Source organism: Oncorhynchus keta, chromosome 6 (assembly GCF_023373465.1).
Source record: "Oncorhynchus keta strain PuntledgeMale-10-30-2019 chromosome 6, Oket_V2, whole genome shotgun sequence".
NCBI classification, from domain to species: domain Eukaryota; kingdom Metazoa; phylum Chordata; class Actinopteri; order Salmoniformes; family Salmonidae; genus Oncorhynchus; species Oncorhynchus keta.
The window spans coordinates 11,162,490-11,190,119 of NC_068426.1; the positions used below are offsets into that span (position 1 = coordinate 11,162,490).

The 27,630-nt window shown below is 43.7% G+C and overlaps 1 protein-coding gene across 3 annotated transcripts in view; it reads left to right on the forward strand.

Annotated features, from left to right (window-relative positions):
* The first annotated feature begins 7,411 nt into the window (after positions 1-7,411).
* Positions 7,412-27,630, forward strand: part of LOC118384936 (bifunctional heparan sulfate N-deacetylase/N-sulfotransferase 1-like) — a 144,029-nt gene continuing 123,810 nt past the window's right edge. For 2 of the 3 annotated variants that reach the window (XM_035771648.2, XM_035771651.2), the window contains exon 1: positions 7,412-7,610. The gene's annotated coding sequence lies outside the window, so the exon portion shown is untranslated. The remainder of the gene's footprint in view (positions 7,611-27,630) is intronic. The other variant, XM_035771649.2, reaches the window with a different exon arrangement.

A 27,630-nucleotide genomic window follows, 5' to 3' on the forward strand; every position in this document is an offset into this window, starting at 1 on the left:
TGCCTCCATCTTGGCACTCCTCCCCCATTGTAAACACATATTTTGGACGCTATAGAAATTGGTTAATGTCTACATTTTTTTTGCCACATTTATTATATTACTGACACCTTAATACATACTTTTAAATGATCTTATGTGAGCTAAAAAAAATAAACATATAAACATACAAAATATTTAAACATTTGTAAAACATTAAACAATTATAACATTTCTTCAAGTATCATTTTTAGAGATTTCTGTTACTGTCCCCACTACAAAAAAAAAAACGTAAATATATTTAATTTTGTCCTTGAAACATTTTAATCAAAATACTGTAGAATTAAATATATTCCTCTGGAGTGCTTTGAATCAGCTTAAAGGCTGGTCATTGCTCACATAAACAGCATCCTCCTGGATACCCTAGACCCACTCCAATTCGGTTATCAGGCCTACCACTGACGACACAACAGTGATGAAACAGCCTATAGGGAGGAGGTCAGAGAACTGGCAGTGTGGTTCCAGGACAAACAACCTCTCCCTCAATGTGAGCAAGACAAAGGAGCTGATCGTGAACTACAGGAAAAGGCGGGCCGAACAGGCCCCGATTAACATCAACAGGGCTGTAGTGGAGCATGACGAGCGTTTCAAGTTCCTTGGTGTCCACATCACCAACGAACTATCATGGTCCAAACACACCAAGACAGTCGTTAAGAGGGCACGACAACACCTCTACCCCCTCAGGAAACTGAAAAGATTTGGAATGGGTCCCCAGATCCTCAAAAAGTTATTTTGCTGCACCATCGAGAGCATCGTGACCGGTTGCATCACCGCCTGCTGATTCAAATAATCAACTCATCATCAAGCTTTGATTATTTGAATCGGCTGTGTAGACAGTGCTAGGGCAAAAACCAAAATGTGCTCCCCTTGGGGTCCCCAGGACCGAGTTTGGGAAAACCTGCCCTACACCCATTAAAACCGCACTACTATTCCACTACTTTGGCCCTGTCTGATCCTACACAAGGTCGGCAGCCTGGGAGAACAGACGCTGTCGTTCTACACACCTTGTAATTCTTCTGCAATAAAATCTTGTACACCCAATAACTTCTCTGCAGCTGCCACCACAACATCTATTTTCGGTGACTTATGTTTAATGCAGTAGAGTTGATAACCATTGCTATGACCACTAAGAAGCCAACCTTACTGAAGCACATGTTATTCCTATCGGTCTCTATTGGCCTCGGCCTACTAACAATGTCATCTTCAACCTAGCTCACGGACCCATCTTCCTTTACTACTGTCTTCACTGCCTCAGCATATGACACCTTCTGTACTACTCTGACCCTGGCTCAGCGTCTTCCCAGCATACACTGCAGCAAAAAGCATTCTCAAGTGATCAGACCAAAACACACACACGCACCTTCATACATTGTATACAGTCATTGACACACACACACACACACACACACACACACACACACACACACACACACACACACACACACACACACACACACACACACACACACACACACACACACACACACACACACACACACACACACACACACACACACACACACACACTTTTATAAATGTGTATTACTATTATTTCAGAGTGGAAACAACATCTTCAACATTCATCTGTGGATAATTTTCTTGTGTATGGTGAATAATTCTACCCGCATGGTTGTGTGTATATACAGTGCCTTGCGAAAGTATTCGGCCCCCTTGAACTTTGCGACCTTTTGCCACATTTCAGGCTTCAAACATAAAGATATAAAACTGTATTTTTTTGTGAAGAATCAACAACAAGTGGGACACAATCATGAAGTGGAACGACATTTATTGGATATTTCAAACTTTTTTAACAAATCAAAAACTGAAAAAATGGGCGTGCAAAATTATTCAGCCCGCCTAAAGTTAATACTTTGTAGCGCCACCTTTTGCTGCGATTCCAGCTGTAAGTCGCTTGGGGTATGTCTCTATCAGTTTTGCACATCGAGAGACTGAAATTCTTTCCCATTCCTCCTTGCAAAACAGCTCGAGCTCAGTGAGGTTGGATGGAGAGCATTTGTGAACAGCAGTTTTCAGTTTTTTCCACAGATTCTCGATTGGATTCAGGTCTGGACTGACTTGGCCATTCTAACACCTGGATATGTTTATTTTTGAATCATTCCATTGTAGATTTTGCTTTATGTTTTGGATCATTGTCTTGTTGGAAGACAAATCTCCGTCCCAGTCTCAGGTATAAGACAGTAGTTTTGGAATTGTTAGTTAGATTACTTGTTGGTTATCACTGCATTGTCGGAACTAGAAGCACAAGCATTTCGCTACACTCGCATTAACATCTGCTAACCATGTGACAAATAAAAATTGATTTGATTTGATTTGATTTGAAGGTATTTTGCAGACTCCATCAGGTTCTTCCAGAATGGTCCTGTATTTGGCTCCATCCATCTTCCCATCAATTTTAACCATCTTCCCTGTCCCTGCTGAAGAAAAGCAGGCCCAAACCATGATGCTGCCACCACCATGTTTGACAGTGGGGATGGTGTGTTCAGGGTGATGAGCTGTGTTGCTTTTACGCCAAACATAATGTTTTGCATTGTTGCTAAAAAGTTCAATTTTGGTTTCATCTGACCAGAGCACCTTCTTCCACATGTTTGGTGTGTCTCCCAGGTGGCTTGTGGCAAACTTTAAACAACACTTTTTATGGATATCTTTAAGAAATGGCGTTCTTCTTGCCACTCTTCCATAAAGGCCAGATTTGTGCAATATACGACTGATTGTTGTCCTCTGGACAGAGTCTCCCACCTCAGCTGTAGATCTCTGCAGTTCATCCAGAGTGATCATGGGCCTCTTGGCTGCATCTCTGATCAGTCTTCTCCTTGTATGAGCTGAAAGTTTAGAGGGACGGCCAGGTCTTGGTAGATTTGCAGTGGTCTGATACTCCTTCCATTTCAATATTATCGCTTGCACAGTGCTCCTTGGGATGTTTAAAGCTTGGGAAATCTTTTTGTATCCAAATCCGGCTTTAAACTTCTTCACAACAGTATCTCGGACCTGCCTGGTGTGTTCCTTGTTCTTCATGGTGCTCTCTGCGCTTTTAACGGACCTCTGAGACTATCACAGTGCAGGTGCATTTATACGGAGACTTGATTACACACAGGTGGATTGTATTTATCATCATTAGTCATTTAGGTCAACATTGGATCATTCAGAGATCCTCACTGAACTTCTGGAGAGAGTTTGCTGCACTGAAAGTAAAGGGGCTGAATAATTTTGCACGCCCAATTTTTCAGTTTTTGATTTGTTAAAAAAGTTTGAAATATCCAATAAATGTCGTTCCACTTCATGATTGTGTCCCACTTGTTGTTGATTCTTCACAAAAAAATACAGTTTTATATCTTTATGTTTGAAGCCTGAAATGTGGCAAAAGGGCGCAAAGTTCAAGGGGGCCGAATACTTTCGCAAGGCACTGTATAGGAGTGGTTCATTGAGGAAAGGGGAAAGTCATTTCTCTCACGTGATGATAAGGATCCTGAGCTGAGGTTAAATATAACCTACTATTATTATTTTTAAATCACTTTCTTGCAATTTCACAAGTATTTTGTACATTTTCGCAACTCTAAGCGCAACAATCTAAACAGATTATCACAACAGCTCATGTTTCATAACTCTAAGCACAACAATCTAAACAGATTATCACAACAGCTCATGTTTCATAACTCTAAGCACAACAATCTAAACAGATTATCACAACAGCTCATGTTTCATAACTCTAAGCACATTTTCAATTCACTGAGTACAACAAAATTATTCACAATGTCACTTGTCCACTGCACCAAATCACTCTTTCAATTTGGTAACATATTCAATCTAAGTATCTGCTTTTCAAAATGCAATATTCATTTTACTTTTGATATGATTTTCTTGTCATCACTTAGTCACACTTCTCAAAATTGTTAACTACTGAACCAAAATGATGTAGTGCCTAGTTAAATTATATAGTTTGATAACTGCTGAACACTGTAAATGTCTATATTTTTACCTTATAAATGCATCAATTTGACATCAATTTATGTTGGAAGGTAAAACCAAATCATATATGGAAGTGGCTGTAAATACCACATCATCATTCTCCATCAGCCAGTATGCTTCAATAGGACATAGTTGAAGTGTACAATGCACTGCTGAAATACCCGGGTTGTATATAACAATATATTCCACTCATTATCTGAATTTCATTGATACACTGTAAACTGATGAATTTTGCCAAGCAGAGAGACAGGCGATACTGTATCAGTTGACAAGGCACATAGAAAAGGTGATCTTGTACAATGTTGCATGGGGCAGAAATGGCAGACAACACCGTAATATGTTTTCACATTAGCCAACTGCTATACAGCACCACTATTTCTGATGTTTTGTACAAGGTTAATGAAACTGTAAAACCAACATTTCTCAAAATGCTCACAACCTGCCATTGGATACAAATTGTAAAGAAAATGTGCATGTCAAATACTGTATGGAAAATAACATTTATCATCCACTATTCTTTCTATTCAACACTTTAAAAATAACAGTTTTGAATCGTGTATGTTGCATTTTTGATATTGGATTAAAATATGTTTTATTGTCGCATTCACCGGATAGGTGCAGTGAAATGTGTTGTTTCCTAAAGAAAATGTACTTATTATATTTCACTGAACTTTACTCAGGGACAGTGGCAGTTCTTTTATGGCTCCCTGGGTGAACCCCCCTGCACTAACTGTACCATTCTGCACTAACTGTCATTTTTATTCAGACATTTGGAACAACACAAATAAATAATCATAACATGTAAAACTATATAAATATAAAAATATAGACAAAAGTAAGACTCATATAAAAAAGAAGTAACAAAGACAAATAGAAACAAATTTGTGTTGATTTGGCACTGAGCATCAATCAATTACCCATCCACCAACACTGTCAACCAAGAGTCAAGACTAAACCAATTCACCTTATTCTTAATGATTTCACACAAACCAGAAAAAAAATCTAAAATATATCTGTGAAACTATACTTTCACAGTATTATGAATGAATTGTGATTTATTTGGTAGCATTTCGTAGTGTGACTGATTTTACTAATTGCATTTAGTAATGTACAAAGTTAGAGATGCGCTATTTGACAGATTCCCCCGCTTCCAGTGGGGAGACCTGAGGTCAACCTACCCCCGCCCTTCTCCCCATCTCATACTTCTGTTAGGGAGACCTTCCCAGGCAGTAGCCTGCCTAGCTCACAAATTAGAATCAGGGCGCCCACTCCGACAAGGTTAACTGACCCACAGTCCCACACGGGGACATGATATCAGTGCCGTGACGTGCAAATGAGCAATAGGAAACCGATCACGCAAATGTCACCAGTCCGATTTTTTTTGTGCGGGTATAGGGGTGAAAGTTGAGTGAAACCCCAATGAATACACAATCAAAGGTTCTGAACATAAGATAGGGGGCATTGCAAGTGTTATCAGTTTAGTGTTTTAAGAAAATATACCACTTACATCTGAGCATGGGTTTGGCGGGGGGTGCTTTCCTTGGCTCATTGCGCTCTAGCGACTCCTTGTGACGGGCCGGGCGCCTGCAGGATTACTTCGGTCATCAGTTGAACAGTGTTTCCTCCGACACATTGGTGCAGCTGGCTTCTGGGTTAAGCGAGTGGGTGTTAAGAAGAGCGGTTAGATAATTAATAATATTATTATTATATATTATTATTATTATAGATGGGTCATGTTTTGGAGGACGCATGACTCTACCTTCGCCTCTCTCTCGTAATTGGAGCAAAAGGGGGTAAAAATACATATATATATATTTATACCACAGAAATACCTTATTTACATAAGTATTCAGATCCTTTGCTATGAGACTTCAAATTGACGTCATGTACATCCTGTTTCCATTGATCATCCTTGAGATGTTTCTACAACTTGATTGGAGAGTCCACCTTTGGTAAATTAAATTGATTGGACGTGATTTGGAAAGGCACACACCTGTCTATATAAGGTCCCATAGTTGATAATGCATGTCAGAGCAAAAAAAATCAAGCCATGAGGTCGAAGGAACTGTCTTAGAGCTCCAAGACAGGATTGTGTTGAGGCACAGATCTGTGGTAGGGTACCAAAACATTTCTGCAGCATTGAAGGTCCCCACAAACACAGTGGCCTCAATCATTCTTAAATGCAAGAAATTTGTATCCACCAAGACTCTTCCTAGAGCTGGCCACCCGGCCAAACTGAGCAATCGTGGGAGAATCAGGCCTTTATGGTAGAGTGGCCAGACTGAAGCCGCTACTGAGTAAAAGGCACATGACAGCCCACTTGGAGTTTGCCAAAAGGCCAAAGACCATGAGAAACAAGATTCTTTGGTCTGATGAAACCAAGATTGAATTATTTGGCCTGAATGCCAAACGTCACATCTGGAGGCAACCTGGCACCATCCCTATGGTGTAGCATGGTGGTGGGGATGTTTTTCAGCTGCAAGGAGACTAGTCAGGATCGAGTGAAATATCAACTGCGTAAATTACAGAGATCCTTGATGAAAACCTGCTCCAGAGCGCTCAGGACCTCAGACTGGGGAGAAGGTTCACCTTCCAACAGGACAACGGCCCTAAGCACACAGCCAAGACACTGCAGGAGTGGATTTGGGACAAGACTCAATGTCCAGAGCCCAGACTTGAACATGATCGAACATCTCTGGATAGACCTGAAAATAGCCTTGCAGTGACGCTCCCCATCCAACCTGACAGAGTTTGAGAAGACTCGAGGCTGTAATCGCTGCCAAAGGTGCTTTAACAATGTACTGAGTAATAATTTAATAATATTTTTAGTTAATTTTCAAATATTTCTAAACTGTTTTTGCGTTGTCATTATAGGATATTGTGTGTAGATTGGGGGGCAATTTGATCAACTTTAGAATAAGGCTGTAATGTAACAAAATGTGGGAAAAGTCAAGGGGTCTGAATACTTTCGCGAATGCACTGTCGGCCTATGTTTGACTGATTTTAATAAGTGCATTATGGCATCCACAGATCTAAAGACCCATTTATCGGTTGAAAAGCAATGGACCAACTCAGAGGACTTTCAGGTCCCTGCCCCATAAGCGTCAGAAGGCATCTAGTATGAAACCCATTTTCCTTAAATGTGGGAGATTGAGGAGCGAGAGAGAGATTATTCTTATCACATCAAGAATATTCAGTGGAATGCCATACAAGCATCATTGACCATAGTCCTTTTTCCAAAGTATATATTTTTTAAACAATAGAAAATTACAATGAGCCATATCAGCTTGTTTTCAACATGCATTGCTTTATAAAACAAAGTATAGACACGTTTGTTTTGTTTTAGTGGGAGGGCGGGGAGGGAGGGCAGGGCACTGGAGGTGTTATTACGCCCTCTAGCGAGCAATCGCTTATCCGAGAAGGCGACGAGGTGAAGGAGGGTGGCGAGTCCTCATGTTTCTTTCCACCAGTAACAAACCACATCTAAACCGGGACGCCCCAATACTGGTAAAGCTAGCTACTGCTAATGTCAAACTCTAGATCCAGATTGTATACACCAAGCTGGTCGTGTCGGCGAAACAATCAAGTGGGTAAGTTGCTATTTTGTTAAGTGTGTTTGTCTAGTAAGCGTGCAGCTGGATTTATGGGTTATGGGGACGCTGGCCTCTGAAAGTCCCCCTTTCTCCGATTTAGACTCAAGAGTGAGTGGCAGCTAGCTAGGTAAGCTACAAAGCAACGAGGACATGGCTAACGTCAGTTAGCTAGATGTGTAAATGTTCGTGTCTAAAATCTTAACCACTGTTGCTTGTGAGCTGTCTTTTATAACAAAACAAAAAGTTTACAGTGATTTATAATTCTGGAAAACTGCCATGCTGTTGCATGATAGCTAGTTTGCTAGCCTTATCAGGTGGTGATGTTAGTTTTTACACTGATTCAATTAGCCAGCTAGTTCTGTTAGCCAGCTAATCATGATTTGGAAAAACCCCGAAACTAGCTGGCTGGCTGTGTTATCTATTAAACTGACTAACTAGTTAACATTGGGTAGGATAGCGTTTACCTTCATTGTAGCTAGAACATTTGTTTTCATGCACAGTTGCTGAGTAATGATTGATGACTAGATCTACTATAATGCGTGCTCGTTTAACGTTACTTAGATTTCAGAAGACTCTGACTTTGCTTTGGACTGATGAATATAAAACGACATAGTAACAAGGATATGTTGACTGCATCTTATTATGCCTATGTTTAAGTTTAACCATACCGGTTTCCAAGGCACACTTTATACTATAACGTGAACTCCAGTGATGCCGCAATGTAATTCGCACGTAAACCTTAACATTCGTTTTGTGTGTTCTTGGCCATTGCTACTAAATTGGTAAATGATGCTCCGAGTTTGAGTGTAATAACTGAAGTGTAGCTCACTAAAAATGCAACAATGCCAATTTTTGGTTGTCACTTGTGTGTTGAAGTAGGCTACCTTTGTTGAGTTGACTGGTCTGTTGTACAATGCCATTTCAAATCGACTCTGTTTGCCATGGATATATAGTGCATTCAGAAAGTACTCATGGCCCTTTACTTATTCCACATTATATTACAGCCTGAATTCAAAATGGCTAAAACAAAATCTTACCATCTACACAATACCTTATCTTGACAAAGTGAAAATGTTTTTTTTTTTTAGAAATGTTTACAGATATCTCATGTACACAAGTATTCACACCCCAGAGCCAATACCTGTTACAATTACATTTGGCAGCGATTACAGCTGAGTCTTTCTGGGTTGGTACAGTATTTGCACATTATACTTAAAAAAACAAACATCTTCCAGCTCTGTCAAGTTGATTATTAACCATTGCTAGACAGGAACTCTGTTGAAATGTGAATTCATCTCCCAGTGTCTGTTGAAAAGCAGACTGAACCAGATTTTTCTCTAGGATTTTGAGTGTGCTTAGCGATATTCCATTTATTTTTGTTTAAAAAATACTCCATAGTCCTTGCCTATGACAGGCATACCCACAACATGATGCAGCCACCATCATGTTTGAACATATTAAGTTGTTGCAGTGTTAGATTTGCCCCAAACAGCCGTTCAACTCGATATGTTTTAAAGTCACCATTGGGCTCATGGTGAAATTCCTGAGTGGTTTCCTTCCATTCCTGCAACTGAGTTCGGAATGATGCCTGTATCTTTGTGGTGACTGTATATATTGATACACGATCCAAAGTGTAATTAATAACTTCATGCTTAAAGGGATATTCAATGTCTGCTCCCCCCATCTGCCAATAGGTGCCCATCTTTGCGAGGCATTGGAAAATCTCCCTGGTCTTTGTGTTTGAATCAGTGTTTGAAATTGGAGGGACCGTACAATTATATGTATGTGTGGGGTACAGAGACAAGGTAGTCATTCAAAAATTGTTAACCACCAATTGCACACAGTCCATGTACAGCTGAAGTCGGAAGTTTACAAACACTTAGGTTGGAGTCATTAAAACTCGTTTTTTAACCACACCACAAATTTCTTGTTAACGAACTATAGTTATGCAGGGTCGGATAGGACGTCCACTCTGTGCATGACACACAATTTTTCCAACAATTGTTTACAGACAGATTATTTCACTTATAATTCACTGTATCACAATTCCAGTGGGTCAGACGTTTACACACACTAAGTTGACAGTGCCTTTAAACAGCTTGAACAATTCCACAAAATGTCATGGCTTTAGAAGCTTGAAGATACCATGTTCATCTGTACAAACAATAGTATGCAAGTATAAACACCATGGGACCACGCAGCCATCATACCGCTCAGGAAGGAGACCCGTTCAGTCTCCTAGAGATGAACGTACTTTGGCCATAATGACCATCGTTAGGTTTGGAGGAAAAAGGGGGAGGCTTGCAAGCCGAAGAACACCATCCCAACCAATATTGAAGCAACATCTCAAGACATCAGTCAGGAAATTAAAGCTTGGTCGCAAATGGGTCTTCCCAATGGACAATGACCCCAAGCATACTTACAAAGTTGTCTACATGGCTTAAGGACAACTAAGTCATGGTATTGGAGTGGCCATCACAAAGCCATGACCTCAATCCTGTAGAACATTTGTGGGCAGAACTGAAAAAGCTTGTGCGAGCAAGGAGGCCTACAAACCTGACTCAGTTACATCAGCTCTGTCAGGAGGAATGGGCCAAAATTCACTCAACTGATTGTGAGAAGCTTGTGGAAAGCTACCCAAAATGTTTGACCCAAGTTAAACAATTTAAAGGCAATGCTACCAAATACTAATTGAGTGTATGCAAACTTCTGACCAATTGGGAATGTAATGAAAGAAATAAAGGCTGAAATTAATCATTCTCCTATTATTCTGACAATTCACATTAAAGTGGTGATCCTAATTCACCTAAGACAGGGAATTTTTACTCAGATTAAATGTCAGGAATTGTGAAACTGAGTTTAAATATATTTTGCTAAGGTGTATGTAAACTTCTGACTTCAACTGTAACTAAGTGCATTTTTACTCCTGAACTGATTTATACTTTCCATAGCAAAGGGGTTTACTACTTATTGACTCAAGACATTTCAGCTTTTAATTGAAGTAATTTGGAAAAATATTTAACACTTCCACTTTGCCATGATGGGGTATTGTGTGTTGGACCGTGACCTACAATCTCAATTTAATCCTTTTAAAATTCAGGATGTAACACAACAAAATGTGGATAAAGTCGAGGGGGTGTGAATACTTTCTGAAGGCACTGTATGTTCAAAGTCTTGGCTGGCTTTTTTAGTGTGTAAAGTAACGGCTCCTTACAGCCATAGCATAATCCATGCACACCCATTCCAATTCTCATTTCATGTAAAAGGATTCGTGAGCACCAACGTGATGGGAGCATGTCAAATGAAAGCTAAGAGTATATATTTTTGAGAAATTAAGGCATATATTAATTTTCCATCCTAAAAATGATGAGATGGGGAATGTTTTGATTTCTGTTCAGAAAGATGGAAAAGGGGGTCTTTGAAAACATCTACAAGAATTTCTTTTTTAAGTATTAGAAATGCATCAAAACACAATTTTGAAGACCCCCCGCCAACTAATATGAACGCACACACTGAACAAAAATATAAACGCAACATGTAAATGTTGTTTTCTTGTGCTGAAATAAAACATTCCAGAAGTTTTTCATATGCTCAAATCTTTTTCTCAATTTTTGTGCACAAATTTGTTTACATCCCTGTTAGTGAGCATTTCTCCTTTGCCAAGATAATCCATCCACCTGACGGGTGTAGCATATCAAGAAGCTGATTTAACAGCATGATAATTGCACAGGTGCACCTTGTGCAAAGGACAACAAAAGCCCCACTCTAAAATGAGCAGATTTATCACACAATGCCACAGATGTCTCAAGTTTTGCGGGAGCATGCAGTTGGTATGCTGACTGCAGGAATGTTCACCAGAGCTGTTGCCAGAGAATTTAATGCTAATTTCTCTATCGTAAACCAACTTATGTTTCAGCATGATAATGCAAAGATCTGTACACAATTCCTGGAAGCTGAAAATATCCCACTTCTTCCATGGCCTGAATACTCACCAGACATATGCCACCCATTTGAGCATGATTGACATGTACGACAGCGTGTTCCAGTTCCTGCCACTATCCAACAACTTCGCACGGCCATTGAAGAGGAGTGGGACAACATTCCACAGACCACAATCAACAGCCTGATCAACTCTATGCGAAGGAGATGTCGCGCTGCATGAGGCAAATGGTGATTACACCAGATACTAACTGTTTTTCTGATCTATGCCTCTACTTTAAAAAAATAATGAAAAAAAAGACGTGACCAACAGATGCATGTCTGTATTCCCAGTCATGTGAAATCCATAGATTAGGGACAAATGAATTATTTCAATTGACTGATTTCCTTATGAACTGTAACTCAGTAAAATCTTAATTGTTGCATGATGCATTTAATTTTGTTCATGGTATATATGACGTCAACGCTACGGCTGTCCGCTTTACAGCACTGTATGGGTTTCAACTGACGGCCCTTCTAATCGTGTGTACAACGCACACAAAAATGTCCCCATCCCTCCCGCTAATTGGAATTCTTTTGCAGTCTTTTTTTTGCGAGGGTGAGGGGAATGCTGTATATCGAGCGGAGTCGATGTGCTCTGAAAGATGAGTTGAGGATTATAATAAATAGTTTTGATGTCATGCAAGCAAGCCACACACCCGTGAGTACAATTGTGCACATTTCCATATTTGAAAATTCCTGTAAATTACAGAATGAACATTTATGATCGCTCCGTTTGATGTACAGTTAAAAGGATGACATGCTCTATACCCTGGGTTGTCTTGATAGGAATGAGCCTATGTTTGTCGTATTGTGAAGAAAATTAACTGTGCAACACGCACTTGAATGAACTCATGACTCCATTCTATGCACACCCAAATTCCTATCTGTTTGTCTGAATTGCCCTATGAAAGCCTAACATTAAGGTCATATGTTATAACTTATCTAGACATGTTGGCAATATAGCAGGCTTTCAAATGATGCCCACCTGACCCAGATTGAGATTTATAATGGAACATTTTTGCGTTGCTTAAACAACAACTGTAATTGTGTGGATGCAGGGCTGTGTTCTAAACAAAAACTGTGTGGTTGCTTCAGTTCCTCAACCGCAAAGATGGGAGAGCTAAAAAAAAACATATTTTATGTTTCCTTCAGTCAAAGTGCTTTGAAATGACTTAGGATCGGTGCTCAGTTTGGAGGTGTGTGTGTGGCCACTTGGAGACACCAGTTAGAGCTCTGATACCAAACCCTTGTAATCATTTTTTTCTAATGTTGCACCTACCCCAACATTTTCAGGAATGCTCTTTTCAGATTATTGACAAATGCTGCGAGAAGTACAGTAACTGTCAAATGCACAATATCAACAGTGTCATGTTTTGGAGTCTGTCATGTTTTGGAGTCTGTCATGTTTTGGAGTCAGTCGTCTTGTTGTTGTTCTGATCATTTCCCCAAAGTTGTCTCTCTTTCAGTGCTACCATGGTCATCCATTTGCTTTTTATTGTTCTTCTGTAAGGCACATTTTAAATGTTGTCCATGTAGGTGTGTTAAGCCTCATGCTTCTCCTATGTGATGGATTGTAGACTAATAATAACTAATACTCACTCTCCTTATTCCACCATTTAGTGTAATTTTGACCACAAGCAATGGCTGTTCAGCCCATCTTGTGCTGGTATAACCTGTCTAGTGGACTTTTTTTTTTTTTTAGCAAAATGAAGACCAGCTGTTTTTACACAGTAATCTTTTTAATGTTTTATGGCCCCGGACTGTAGATTTTAGTGTACTTGAGAATTATCCCTCTGAGCATTGAAATGCTCTTTAAAAAGCTGCACTGTTTCTAGGTATTATCAAGATCATCCTAAAGTTGTGCAATATCCATTAGTGTATTCCATTTAAACCTTTACCAGAGATGCTTATCCAGTATTAGTGTGCCGCAGATTGATATGCTCCCCAGATTGGCTTCCCCCTGTTCCCATAACCGGCATTGTGTCGGTGTCCGGTTGCAATATTGGTCAATTGAGATGTAATGAATGGGGAGACAATCCTACTTAAATAACTATTTTGAGGCTGTGAAGCATGACCCGAGTTGCTCATCAGGCCATCTATTGTTTGTGCAATAATGTTCCCATTTGTAATGTTTGCCGAAATAAAAGATAAGTAGCTCATCTCCCATTCAGATAGCCTATCGGCTTGGTAGTTGTATCAGGGGGTTCTACTTGGTCCATGATTGCACAAAATAAGTAACTTAAGATGACAGACTTACTAAAATCAAAGTTTATTGGTCACGTGCACACGGTACAGTGAAATGCTTGCTTGCTAATTCTTCTCAATGCAGTAATATCAAGAATCAAATTTGTACTTTTATTTCACCTTTTATTTAACCAGGTAGGCTAGTTGAGAACAAGTTCGCATTTACAACTGCGACCTGGCCAAGATAAAGCAAAGCAGTGTGACAGACAACAGAGTTACACATGGAATAAACAAGCCAATAACACAATAAACAAGTCAATGACACAGTAGGAAAAAAAGAGTCTATATACAGTGTGTGCAAAATGCATGAGGAGGTTGGCAATAAATAGGCCATAAGAGTAATTACAATTTAGCAGACTAACACTGGAGTGATAAATGAGCAGATGATGATGTGTGCAAATGAGCAGAGATACTGGTGTGCAAAAGAGCAGAAAAGTAAATTAAAACAGTATGGGGATGAGGTAGGTAGATTGGATGGGCTATTTACAGATGGACGATGTACAGCTGCAGCAATCATTTAGCTGCTCAGATAGCTGATGTTTAAAGTTGGTGAGGGAAATAAGTCTCCAACTTCAGTGATTTAAAAAAATATATATATATATATATTTTTTTGCAATTCGTTCCAGTCACAGGCAGCAGAGAACTGGAAGGAAAGGCGGCTAAATTAGGTGTTGGCTTTGGGGATGATCAGTGAGATTTACCTGCAGGAACGTGTGCTACGTGTGGGTGTTATCGTGACCAGTGAACTGAGATGAGGCGGAGCTTTACCTGGCATAGACTTATAGATGACCTGGAGCCAGTGGGTCTGGCGACGAATATCTAGCGAGGGCCAGCCGACTAGAGCATACAGGTCGCAGTGGTGGGTAGTATAAGGTGATTTGGTAACAAAACGGATGGCACTGTGATAAACTGCATCCAGTTTGCTGAGTAGAGTGTTGGAAGCAATTTTGTAGATGACATCACCGAAGTCGAGGATCGGTAGGATAGTCAGTTTTACTAGGGTAAGTTTGGTGGCGTGAGTGAAGGAGACTTTTTTTTTTTTTCGAAATAGAAAGCCGATTATAGATTTGATTTTGGATTGGAGATGTTTAAACTGTTATTCCTACCCCCTACTTTTTCGAACATTCTGTTAAAAATCACGCAACATTTCAGCGCCCTGCTGCTCATGCCAGGAATATAGTATATGCATATGATTACTATGTGTGGATAGAAAACACTCAGACGTTTATAAAACTGGTTAAATCACTGCTGTGACTACGTGCGTTTCATCGAAAAGTGCAGGAAAATCTGATCACTGAAAATGGAAATAAATATCCATGCGCCACTTCCAGGAATTGTTCAAGAAGAACCAAATTAAATGAGGCAGAGGTTGCAGTACCTACAGCTTCCACACGATGTCTAGAGTCTTGTCATTTGCTTCGGCTTTGATTCTTGGTCAAACCGAATCATGGGAACCGATTCCCTGCGGTCTCTGACCGGATGTTTTGGTTGAGAAATATCCGGACATTTTTTCCAGACGGACACCTATAGAATTTTATCGCTTATTAACGTGTTCCGGGTTCCGGGTTGGAGCGAGCGGTCGCATTCGCACTTCGCTCTGCAGGTTGTATAACTTTTTCATTACATTTCATTATAGTACAACGGTTGATTTGTCTAATCTTAGCAATTCTTCTTAGCTAGCTACATAGCTGTCCTTGTATCAGAGATAATTGCATAATTATCGTATTTCGTCGCCCTAACGTAGCCTTCACTGCTATTCGCCCAGGAGCTAGCAAGCGCTAGCTAACGCACACAGATTAGCATCACTGTAGTGCTATTCACTCAACTCAACGACTAGCGTTAGCTAGCTACATAGCTGTCTTTGTTTCCAAGATAATTGTTTAGTGTGTGTAGCCTTGGAGTGATTATCTTAATTCACTGAGGTTCGCTAGCCAGCTATTTGTCGTCCTTAACGTAGGAGACTCTGCTAGCTAGCCAACAGCTAACAGCTAACAGCTAGCCAACGTCTACTGTTTCGAATTCAATCACCGGTCAGGTAGTGTCACATTTTCATTTCATTTCATTACAGTACAACGGTTTGATTTGTTTGATCGTAGCTAGCTACATAGCCGTCTTTGTTTCAAAGATAATTGTGTAGTCTAGAGCGATTTCCTAGGTTAGCTAGCCAGCTATTGTCGTTCTTTTAACGCAACGTAACGTAAACAACACTGCTAGCTAGCCAGCTAGCCCCCGTATAGTAGCACTGTAGAAACTATTACACTCAACGGAACGACTTGATTAGTGTAGTGTCAACAACGCAGCCACTGCCAGCTAGCCTACTTTAGCAGTACTGTATCATTTAATAATTTTAGTCAATAAGATTCTTGCTACGTAAGCTTAACTTTCTGAACATTCGTGACGTGTAGTCCACTTGTCATTCCAATCTCCTTGCATTAGCGTAGCCTTTTCTGTAGCCTGTCAACTATGTGTCTGTCTATCCCTGTTCTCTCCTCTCTGCACAGACCATACAAACGCTCCACACCGCGTGGCCGCGACCACCTAATCTGGTGGTCCCAGCGCGTACGACCCACGTGGAGTTCCAGGTCTCCGGTAGCCTCTGGAACTGCCGATCTGCGGCCAACAAGGCAGAGTTCATCTCAGCCTATGCCTCCCTCCAGTCCCTTGACTTCTTGGCACTGACGGAAACATGGATCACCACAGATAACACTGCTACTCCTACTGCTCTCTCCTCGTCCGCCCACGTGTTCTCGCACACCCCGAGAGCTTCTGGTCAGCGGGGTGGTGGCACCCGGATCCTCATCTCTCCCAAGTGGTCTTTCTCTCTTTCTCCCCTTACCCATCTGTCTATCGCCTCCTTTGAATTCCATGCTGTCACAGTTACCAGCCCTTTCAAGCTTAACATCCTTATCATTTATCGCCCTCCAGGTTCCCTCGGAGAGTTCATCAATGAGCTTGATGCCTTGATAAGCTCCTTTCCTGAGGACGGCTCACCTCTCACAGTTCTGGGCGACTTTAACCTCCCCACGTCTACCTTTGACTCATTCCTCTCTGCCTCCTTCTTTCCACTCCTCTCCTCTTTTGACCTCACCCTCTCACCTTCCCCCCTACTCACAAGGCAGGCAATACGCTTGACCTCATCTTTACTAGATGCTGTTCTTCCACTAACCTCATTGCAACTCCCCTCCAAGTCTCCGACCACTACCTTGTATCCTTTTCCCTCTCGCTCTCATCCAACACTTCCCACACTGCCCCTACTCGGATGGTATCGCGCCGTCCCAACCTTCGCTCTCTCTCCCCCGCTACTCTCTCCTCTTCCATCCTATCATCTCTTCCCTCTGCTCAAACTTTCTCCAACCTATCTCCTGATTCTGCCTCCTCAACCCTCCTCTCCTCCCTTACTGCATCCTTTGACTCCCTATGTCCCCTATCCTCCAGGCCGGCTTGGTCCTCCCCTCCCGCTCCGTGGCTCGACGACTTCTTGCGAGCTCACAGAACAGGGCTCCGGGCAGCCGAGCGGAAATGGAGGAAAACTCGCCTCCCGCCTCCCTGCGGACCTGGCATCCTTTCACTCCCTCCTCTCTACATTTTCCTCCTCTGTCTCTGCTGCTAAAGCCACTTTCTACCATTCTAAATTCCAAGCATCTGCCTCTAACCCTAGGAATCTCTTTGCCACCTTCTCCTCCCTCCTGAATCCCCCTCCTCCCTCTCTGCAGATGACTTCGTCAACCATTTTGAAAAGAAGGTCGAGGACATCCGATCCTCGTTTGCTAAGTCAAACGACACCGCTGGTTCTGCTCACACTGCCCTACCCTATGCTCTGACCTCTTTCTCCCCTCTCTCTCCAGATGAAATCTTGCGTCTTGTGACGGCCGGCCGCCCAACAACCTGCCCGCTTGACCCTATCCCCTCCTCTCTTCTCCAGACCATTTCCGGAGACCTTCTCCCTTACCTCACCTCGCTCATCAACTCATCCCTGACCGCTGGCTACGTCCCTCCCGTCTTCAAGAGAGCGAGAGTTGCACCCCTTCTGAAAAAACCTACACTCGATCCCTCCGATGTCAACAACTACAGACCAGTATCCCTTCTCTCTTTTCTCTCCAAAACTCTTGAGCGTGCCGTCCTTGGCCAGCTCTACCGCTATCTCTCTCAGAATGACCTTCTTGATCCAAATCAGTCTGGTTTCAAGACTAGTCATTCAACTGAGACTGCTCTTCTCTGTATCACGGAGGCGCTCCGCACTGCTAAAGCTAACTCTCTCTCCTCTGCTCTCATCCTTCTAGACCTATCGGCTGCCTTCGATACTGTGAACCATCAGATCCTCCTCTCCACCCTCTCCGAGATGGGCATCTCCGGCGCGGCCCACGCTTGGATTGCGTCCTACCTGACAGGTCGCTCCTACCAGGTGGCGTGGCGAGAATCTGTCTCCTCACCACGCGCTCTCACCACTGGTGTCCCCAGGGCTCTGTTCTAGGCCCTCTCTTATTCTCGCTATACACCAAGTCACTTGGCTCTGTCATAACCTCACATGGTCTCTCCTATCATTGCTATGCAGACGACACACAATTAATCTTCTCCTTTCCCCTTCTGATGACCAGGTGGCGAATCGCATCTCTGCATGTCTGGCAGACATATCAGTGTGGATGACGGATCACCACCTCAAGCTGAACCTCAGCAAGACGGAGCTCCTCTTCCTCCCGGGGAAGGACTGCCCGTTCCATGATCTCGCCATCACGGTTGACAACTCCATTGTGTCCTCCTCCCAGAGCGCTAAGAACCTTGGCGTGATCCTGGACAACACCCTGACGTTCTCAACTAACATCAAGGCGGTGGCCCGTTCCTGTAGGTTCATGCTCTACAACATCCGCAGAGTACGACCCTGCCTCACACAGGAAGCGGCGCAGGTCCTAATCCAGGCACTTGTCATCTCCCGTCTTGATTACTGCAACTCGCTGTTGGCTGGGCTCCCTGCCTGTGCCATTAAACCCCTACAACTCATCCAGAACGCCGCAGCCCGTCTGGTGTTCAACCTTCCCAAGTTCTCTCACGTCACCCCGCTCCTCCGCTCTCTCCACTGGCTTCCAGTTGAAGCTCGCATCCGCTACAAGACCATGGTGCTTGCCTACGGAGCTGTGAGGGGAACGGCACCTCAGTACCTCCAGGCTCTGATCAGGCCCTACACCCAAACAAGGGCACTGCGTTCATCCACCTCTGGCCTGCTCGCCTCCCTACCACTGAGGAAGTACAGTTCCCGCTCAGCCCAGTCAAAACTGTTCGCTGCTCTGGCCCCCTAATGGTGGAACAAACTCCCTCACGACGCCAGGACAGCGGAGTCAATCACCACCTTCCGGAGACACCTGAAACCCCACCTCTTCAAGGAATACCTAGGATAGGGTAAGTAAGGGTAAGTAATCCTTCTCCCCCCAAAAAGATTTAGATGCAAGTGGCTGTTCCACTGGATGTCATAAGGTGTATGCACCAATTTGTAAGTCGCTCTGGATAAGAGCGTCTGCTAAATGACTTAAATGTAAATGTAAATGTACTAATACCTAAAGTTGCATTACAAAAGTATTTCGAAGTGTTTTGTGAAAGTTTATTGTCTACTTTTTTAATTTAAAAAAATGACGTTACGTTATTGATGATGTGATGTTGGGCGGGTGGGTGCAGGGAACGGTTGCAAAGCATGCATTTGGTTTTACTAGCGTTGAAGAGCAGTTGGAGGCCACGGAAGGAGTGTTGTATGGCATTCTCGTTTGGAGGTTAGTTAGCACAGTGTCCAAGGAAGGGCCAGAAGTATACAGAATGGCGTCGTCTGCGTAGAGGTGGATCCGGGAATCACCCGCAGCAATAGCGACATCATTGATACATACAGAGAAGAGAGTCGGCCTGAGAATTGAACCCTGTGGTACCCCCATAGACTGCCTTCTCAAAGTCCAAAAATAAGTAGTAGTAGTAATAGCAGTATGAACGATTTAATCAAAATTAATTAATACTAGTAAAGTGACTTTGTATAGCAGCTTAAATAAATAGTATTAATAAATAGTAACAGTAATATCTGCCATTTGGCTCTGTAGTCTAAAATATACTCTACAAAAATATAAACGCAACATGCAACCATTTAGACAATTTTACTGAGTTACAGTTCATTTAAGGAAATCAGTCAATTGAAATCAATTCATTAGGTCCTAATCAATGGATTTGACATGACTGAGAAGAGGCAAAGCCGTGGGTGGGCCTGGGAGGGCATAGGCCCACCCACTGGGGAGCCAGGTCCAGCAGAATCAGAATGAGTTTCCCCCCACAAACTGGCTTTATTACAGACACAAATAATCCTCAGTTTCATCAGCTGGCCGGGTGGCTGATCTCAGTTGATCCCGCAGGTGAAGAAACTGGATGTGGAGGTCCTTGGCTAGCGTGGTTACATTTACATTTACATTTAAGTCATTTAGCAGACGCTCTTATCCAGAGCGACTTACAAATTGGTGCATACACCTTATGACAACCAGTGGAACAGCCACTTGCATCTAAATCTTGTTGGGGGGGTGAGAAGGGGGGTGAGAAGGATTACTTACCCTTACTTACCCTATCCTAGGTATTCCTTGAAGAGGTGGGGTTTCAGGTGTCTCCGGAAGGTGGTGATTGACTCCGCTGTCCTGGCGTCGTGAGGGAGTTTGTTCCACCATTGGGGGCCAGAGCAGCGAACAGTTTTGACTGGGCTGAGCGGGAACTGTACTTCCTCAGTGGTAGGGAGGCGAGCAGGCCAGAGGTGGATGAACGCAGTGCCCTTGTTTGGGTGTAGGGCCTGATCAGAGCCTGGAGGTACTGAGGTGCCGTTCCCTCACAGCTCCGTGGCGAGCACCATGGTCTTGTAGCGGATGCGAGCTTCAACTGGAAGCCAGTGGAGAGAGCGGAGGAGCGGGGTGACGTGAGAGAACTTGGGAAGGTTGAACACCAGACGGGCTGCGGCGTTCTGGATGAGTTGTAGGGGTTTAATGGCACAGGCAGGAGCCCAGCCAACAGCGAGTTGCAGTAATCAAGACGGGAGATGACAAGTGCCTGGATTAGGACCTGCGCCGCTTCCTGTGTGAGGCAGGGTCGTACTCTGCGGATGTTGTAGAGCATGAACCTACAGGAACGGGACACCGCCTTGATGTTAGTTGAGAACGTCAGGGTGTTGTCCAGGATCACGCCAAGGTTCTTAGCGCTCTGGGAGGAGGACACAATGGAGTTGTCAACCGTGATGGCGAGATCATGGAACGGGCAGTCCTTCCCCGGGAGGAAGAGGAGCTCCGTCTTGCTGAGGTTCAGCTTGAGGTGGTGATCCGTCATCCACACTGATATGTCTGCCAGACATGCAGAGATGCGATTCGCCACCTGGTCATCAGAAGGGGGAAAGGAGAAGATTAATTGTGTGTCGTCTGCATAGCAATGATAGGAGAGACCATGTGAGGTTATGACAGAGCCAAGTGACTTGGTGTATAGCGAGAATAAGAGAGGGCCTAGAACAGAGCCCTGGGGACACCAGTGGTGAGAGCGCGTGGTGAGGAGACAGATTCTCGCCACGCCACCTGGTAGGAGCGACCTGTCAGGTAGGACGCAATCCAAGCGTGGGCCGCGCCGGAGATGCCCAACTCGGAGAGGGTGGAGAGGAGGATCTGATGGTTCACAGTATCGAAGGCAGCCGATAGGTCTAGAAGGATGAGAGCAGAGGGAGAGAGTTAGCTTTAGCAGTGCGGAGCGCCTCCGTGATACAGAGAAGAGCAGTCTCAGTTGAATGACTAGTCTTGAAACCTGACTGATTTGGATCAAGAAGGTCATTCTGAGAGAGATAGCGGTAGAGCTGGCCAAGGACGGCACGCTCAAGAGTTTTGGAGAGAAAAGAGAGAAGGGATACTGGTCTGTAGTTGTTGACATCGGAGGGATCGAGTGTAGGTTTTTTCAGAAGGGTGCAACTCTCGCTCTCTTGAAGACGGGAGGGATGTAGCCAGCGGTCAGGGATGAGTTGATGAGCGAGGTGAGGTAAGGGAGAAGGTCTCCGGAAATGGTCTGGAGAAGAGAGGAGGGGATAGGGTCAAGCGGGCAGGTTGTTGGGCGGCCGGCCGTCACAAGACGCGAGATTTCATCTGGAGAGAGAGGGGAGAAAGAGGTCAGAGCATAGGGTAGGGCAGTGTGGGCAGAACCAGCAGTGTCGTTTGACTTAGCAAACGAGGATCGGATGTCATCGACCTTCTTTTCAAAATGGTTGACGAAGTCATCTGCAGAGAGGGAGGAGGGAGGGGGAGGATTCAGGAGGGAGGAGAAGGTGGCAAAGAGCTTCCTAGGGTTAGAGGCAGATGCTTGGAATTTAGAGTGGTAGAAAGTGGCTTTAGCAGCAGAGACAGAGGAGGAAAATGTAGAGAGGAGGGAGTGAAAGGATGCCAGGTCCGCAGGGAGGCGAGTTTTCCTCCATTTCCGCTCGGCTGCCCGGAGCCCTGTTCTGTGAGCTCGCAATGAGTCGTCGAGCCACGGAGCGGGAGGGGAGGACCGAGCCGGCCTGGAGGATAGGGGACATAGGGAGTCAAAGGATGCAGTAAGGGAGGAGAGGAGGGTTGAGGAGGCAGAATCAGGAGATAGGTTGGAGAAAGTTTGAGCAGAGGGAAGAGAAGATAGGATGGAAGAGGAGAGAGTAGCGGGGGAGAGAGAGCGAAGGTTGGGACGGCGCGATACCATCCGAGTAGGGGCAGTGTGGGAAGTGTTGGATGAGAGCGAGAGGGAAAAGGATACAAGGTAGTGGTCGGAGACTTGGAGGGGAGTTGCAATGAGGTTAGTGGAAGAACAGCATCTAGTAAAGATGAGGTCAAGCGTATTGCCTGCCTTGTGAGTAGGGGGGGAAGGTGAGAGGGTGAGGTCAAAGAGGAGAGGAGTGGAAAGAAGGAGGCAGAGAGGAATGAGTCAAAGGTAGACGTGGGGAGGTTAAAGTCGCCCAGAACTGTGAGAGGTGAGCCGTCCTCAGGAAAGGAGCTTATCAAGGCATCAAGCTCATTGATGAACTCTCCGAGGGAACCTGGAGGGCGATAAATGATAAGGATGTTAAGCTTGAAAGGGCTGGTAACTGTGACAGCATGGAATTCAAAGGAGGCAATAGACAGATGGGTAAGGGGAGAAAGAGAGAAAGACCACTTGGGAGAGATGAGGATCCCGGTGCCACCACCCCGCTGACCAGAAGCTCTCGGGGTGTGCGAGAACACGTGGGCGGACGAGGAGAGAGCAGTAGGAGTAGCAGTGTTATCTGTGGTGATCCATGTTTCCGTCAGTGCCAAGAAGTCAAGGGACTGGAGGGAGGCATAGGCTGAGATGAACTCTGCCTTGTTGGCCGCAGATTGGCAGTTCCAGAGGCTACCAGAGACCTGGAACTCCACGTGGGTCGACGCGCTGGGACCACCAGGTTAGGGTGGACGCGGCCACGCGGTGTGGAGCGTTTGTATGGTCTGTGCAGAGAGGAGAGAACAGGGATAGACAGACACATAGTTGACAGGCTACAGAAAAGGCTACGCTAATGCAAGGAAATTGGAATGACAAGCGGACTACACGTCTCGAATGTTCAGAAAGTTAAGCTTACGTAGCAAGAATCTTATTGACTAAAATTATTAAAATGATACAGTACTGCTAAAGTAGGCTAGCTGGCAGTAGCTGCGTTGTTGGCACTACACTAATCAAGTCGTTCCGTTGAGTGTAATAATTTCTACAGTGCTGCTGTTCGGGGCTAGCTGGCTAGCTAGCAGTGTTGTTTACGTTACGTTGAGTTAAAAGAACGACAATAGCTGGCTAGCTAACCTAGGAAATCGGTCTAGACTACACAATTATCTTTGAAACAAAGACGGCTATGTAGCTAGCTATTTAGCTAGCTAGCAGAGTCTCCTACGTTAAGGACGACAAATAGCTGGCTAGCGAACCTCAGTGAATTAAGATAATCACTCCAAGGCTACACACACTAAACTACACAATTATCTTGGAAACAAAGACAGCTATGTAGCTAGCTAACACTGAACTAATCAAGTCGTACAGTTGAGTGAATAGCACTACAGTGATGCTAATCTGTGTGCGTTAGCTAGCGTTGCTAGCTCCTGGGCGAATAGCAGTGAAGGCTACGTTAGGGCGACGAAATACGAAATACGATAATTAATGCAATTATCTCTGATACAAGGACGGCTATGTAGCTAGCTAAGAAGAATGGCTAAGATTCTGGTTGTGAGGCTGGTTGGACGTACTGCCAATTTCTCTAAAAAGATGTGGTAGAGAAATTAACATGAAATTCTCTGGAAACAGCTCTGGTGGACATCACTGCATTCAACATGCCAATTGCACGCCCCCCCCAACTTGAGACATATATTCCCAAGCACAAGGTGCACCTGTATAATGATCATGCTGTTTAATCGGCTTCTTGATATGCCACACCTGTGGATGGATTATCTTGGCAAAGGAGAAATTAACAGCGACGTAAACACATGCACATTTTCAGAAATATGCTTTTAGCGTGTATGGAACATTTCTGAGATATTTAATTTAGGCTCATGAAACATGGGACCAACACTTGACATGTTGTGTTTTTAAATATTTTTGTGCAGTATATATTTGTCAGTACGCTGTCAATGCTCCCAATCACTAAATTAAGAGGATGATGTATTTTGAAAGATGAGACGTCGAGGGTTATAATAAATACCTCTGATGTCATACAACCAATCCAAACACCCGTGAGTCCAAACGTGAACGTCACATTTCCATATCATAAAACTCATGTCATATACAGTGTCAAAGTTTATCCTCACTATGATGTACAGTTATCAGATGACATGGCATCATACCCTGGGTTCTTCTGAACAAGCCTGTTTGATGTACAGTTAGTTACCAGATGACATGGCGTCATACCCTGGGTTCTTCTGAACAAGCCTGTTTGATGTACAGTTAGTTACCAGATGACATGGCGTCATACCCTGGGTTCTTCTGAACAAGCCTGTTTGATGTACAGTTAGTTACCTGATGACATGGCGTCATACCCTGGGTTCTTCTGAACAAGCCTGTTTGATGTACAGTTAGTTACCAGATGACATGGCGTCATACCCTGGGTTCTTCTGAACAAGCCTGTTTGATGTACAGTTAGTTACCAGATGACATGGTGTCATACCCTGGGTTCTTCTGAACAAGCCTGTTTGATGTACAGTTAGTTACCAGATGACACACCCTGGGTTCTTCTGAACAAGCCTGTTTGATGTACAGTTAGTTACCAGATGACATGGTGTTACCCTGGGTTCTTCTGAACAAGCCTGTTTGATGTACAGTTAGTTACCAGATGACATGGCGTCATACCTGGGTTCTTCTGAACAAGCCTGTTTGATGTACAGTTAGTTACCAGATGACATGGTGTCATACCCTGGGTTCTTCTGAACAAGCCTGTTTGATGTACAGTTAGTTACCAGATGACATGGCGTCATACCCTGGGTTCTTCTGAACAAGCCTGTTTGATGTACAGTTAGTTACCAGATGACATGGCGTCATACCCTGGGTTCTTCTGAACAAGCCTGTTTGATGTACAGTTAGTTACCAGATGACATGGCGTCATACCCTGGGTTCTTCTGAACAAGCCTGTTTGATGTACAGTTAGTTACCAGATGACATGGCGTCATACCCTGGGTTCTTCTGAACAAGCCTGTTTGATGTACAGTTAGTTACCAGATGACATGGCGTCATACCCTGGGTTCTTCTGAACAAGCCTGTTTGATGTACAGTTAGTTACCAGATGACATGGCGTCATACCCTGGGTTCTTCTGAACAAGCCTGTTTGATGTACAGTTAGTTACCAGATGACATGGTGTCATACCCTGGGTTCTTCTGAACAAGCCTGTTTGATGTACAGTTAGTTACCAGATGACATGGCGTCATACCCTGGGTTCTTCTGAACAAGCCTGTTTGATGTACAGTTAGTTACCAGATGACATGGCGTCAAACCCTGTGTTATTCTGAACATGTTTGACTATTGTGGAGGAAATTCGCTGTGGAACACGCACTTGAATACATGCATGACCCCTTTTGTATGCGGATCAAAATTATGATCGGTTGCCCTGTGAAAGCCTAACACTGTAAGATCGTACGTTATAACGTATCTAGACATTTTGGCAATAGAACAGGCTTTCAAATGATGCCCACCTGACCCAGATTGATTTATAATGGGCCGTTTTTGGATTGCGTAAACAACAACCGTAATTGTGTGATGGCAGGGATGCAGGGCTGAGTTCCAAACAAAACAACTGCAAGTGTGTTTGCTCTAGTTCCTCAACAGCACAGCTAGGAGAACTTAAAAAAACGCCTTATAGTTGAAGATTCTTTGAGTCATAAAAGTGCATTGAAATCACTTGGGAACTGTGCACACTCTGGAGAGGTGTGGCCACTTGGAGACACCAGTTAGTCTTCTCACTCACACCCTTGTCATTTTTTTGTCTTAAGGTGTACCTAACCCATATTTTCTCCAGAGTGTTTTCAGATTTCGTCGTCACCAAATGCGGCCAAGTACAGTAAATGGAAAATGCACATAAAACCAAGTGTAAAGTTTGGATTCAGTCCTGTCAGGTGAACTGTTTTGAACTCACCTTTTGGTCTAATAATTTTCCCTTCATCTCAAAACTGTTCCTGCCTGTGGGTTGTTTGGTAGCCAGAAGTGAAGGGACCGAGCCACGTAATGCCTTTGACTGCCTGTCACTGGTCCTCGTCCTTCTTGTGCCAGTCAGCCAGTGTCTCTCTCTCCCCTTCAGCGCTCATTCTGTTCGGCTTGGAGGAAAGAGTCATTCATCTCTGGGAGGAGCGTGCCAAATCTGGGGACTGCATAGCAATTTTTCTTCGCAAGGGGCACTGCCAAGTTCTGCCTAGCCGCCCAGTCACCCTCTCGGCTGGAACCAACACTGAGCAAGCTGTCACTTTGACTCTGTCAACACACTTTGCCTCTCTGTCAACACACTTTGCCTCTATCAACATTTGTGTTAAACTCTCCCAAGTATCAACTCCTTCTCATTCACAGTGGGATACATCGGCAGCTGGTCTCTTATCTCTTGGCAGGACGGGCCGCTTGACTTCATTAATAAGGTGTATGTGATGTTCTGGAAATGTTTGGGGTTTAAACTCAGTGACAGATTATGATAGAAGAGATCTGTCAAACTGCTCTAAAGTAAGGCACAGTGACCGGCAAGTTGACCCTTTCATTAGATGTATTCCTCCATCCCTTGTAAAAACCCTCCAGGTCAGACATACTGTATTCAAAGTCCAGGGACCGGTTTTCCAAAAGCATCTTAAGGCTAAGTTCACCCATAGAAGCATCGCTAAATCTCCAAGCTGTTTCCCGAAACCATCGTTATTAACTTTGCTCTTGAAAACACTCGTAATCGAACCGTAGAACAGCTAAGTGCGTCATTAGATTATTTTCTTTGCCCTCCTGCATCACTTTATACACAGAATCTCAGAAACACAGAATCACACGGTTTATCCATCTCTCTGTGACCACTGATAACTTCAGAATAGAGCTGACTACAAATACAAAGTTGCCGATGTCTTTGCAGTTGATACAAACAAGCAACTCGAGATGACTGCATTAAAATATAAATCATAAATACATTATATAGTCAAGTATGCTGTCTGTAATTTGTCTCCGTATATTTAATGTGTAGCCTAACGTGCGCAATGACGTGGCAAATCTGTGATTTTGTGCATTTTTCTATGATAAGCTGCCTCAATATTTGCAGCCGTAGGTGGCAGGCCTAAAATCTCTCTAGGA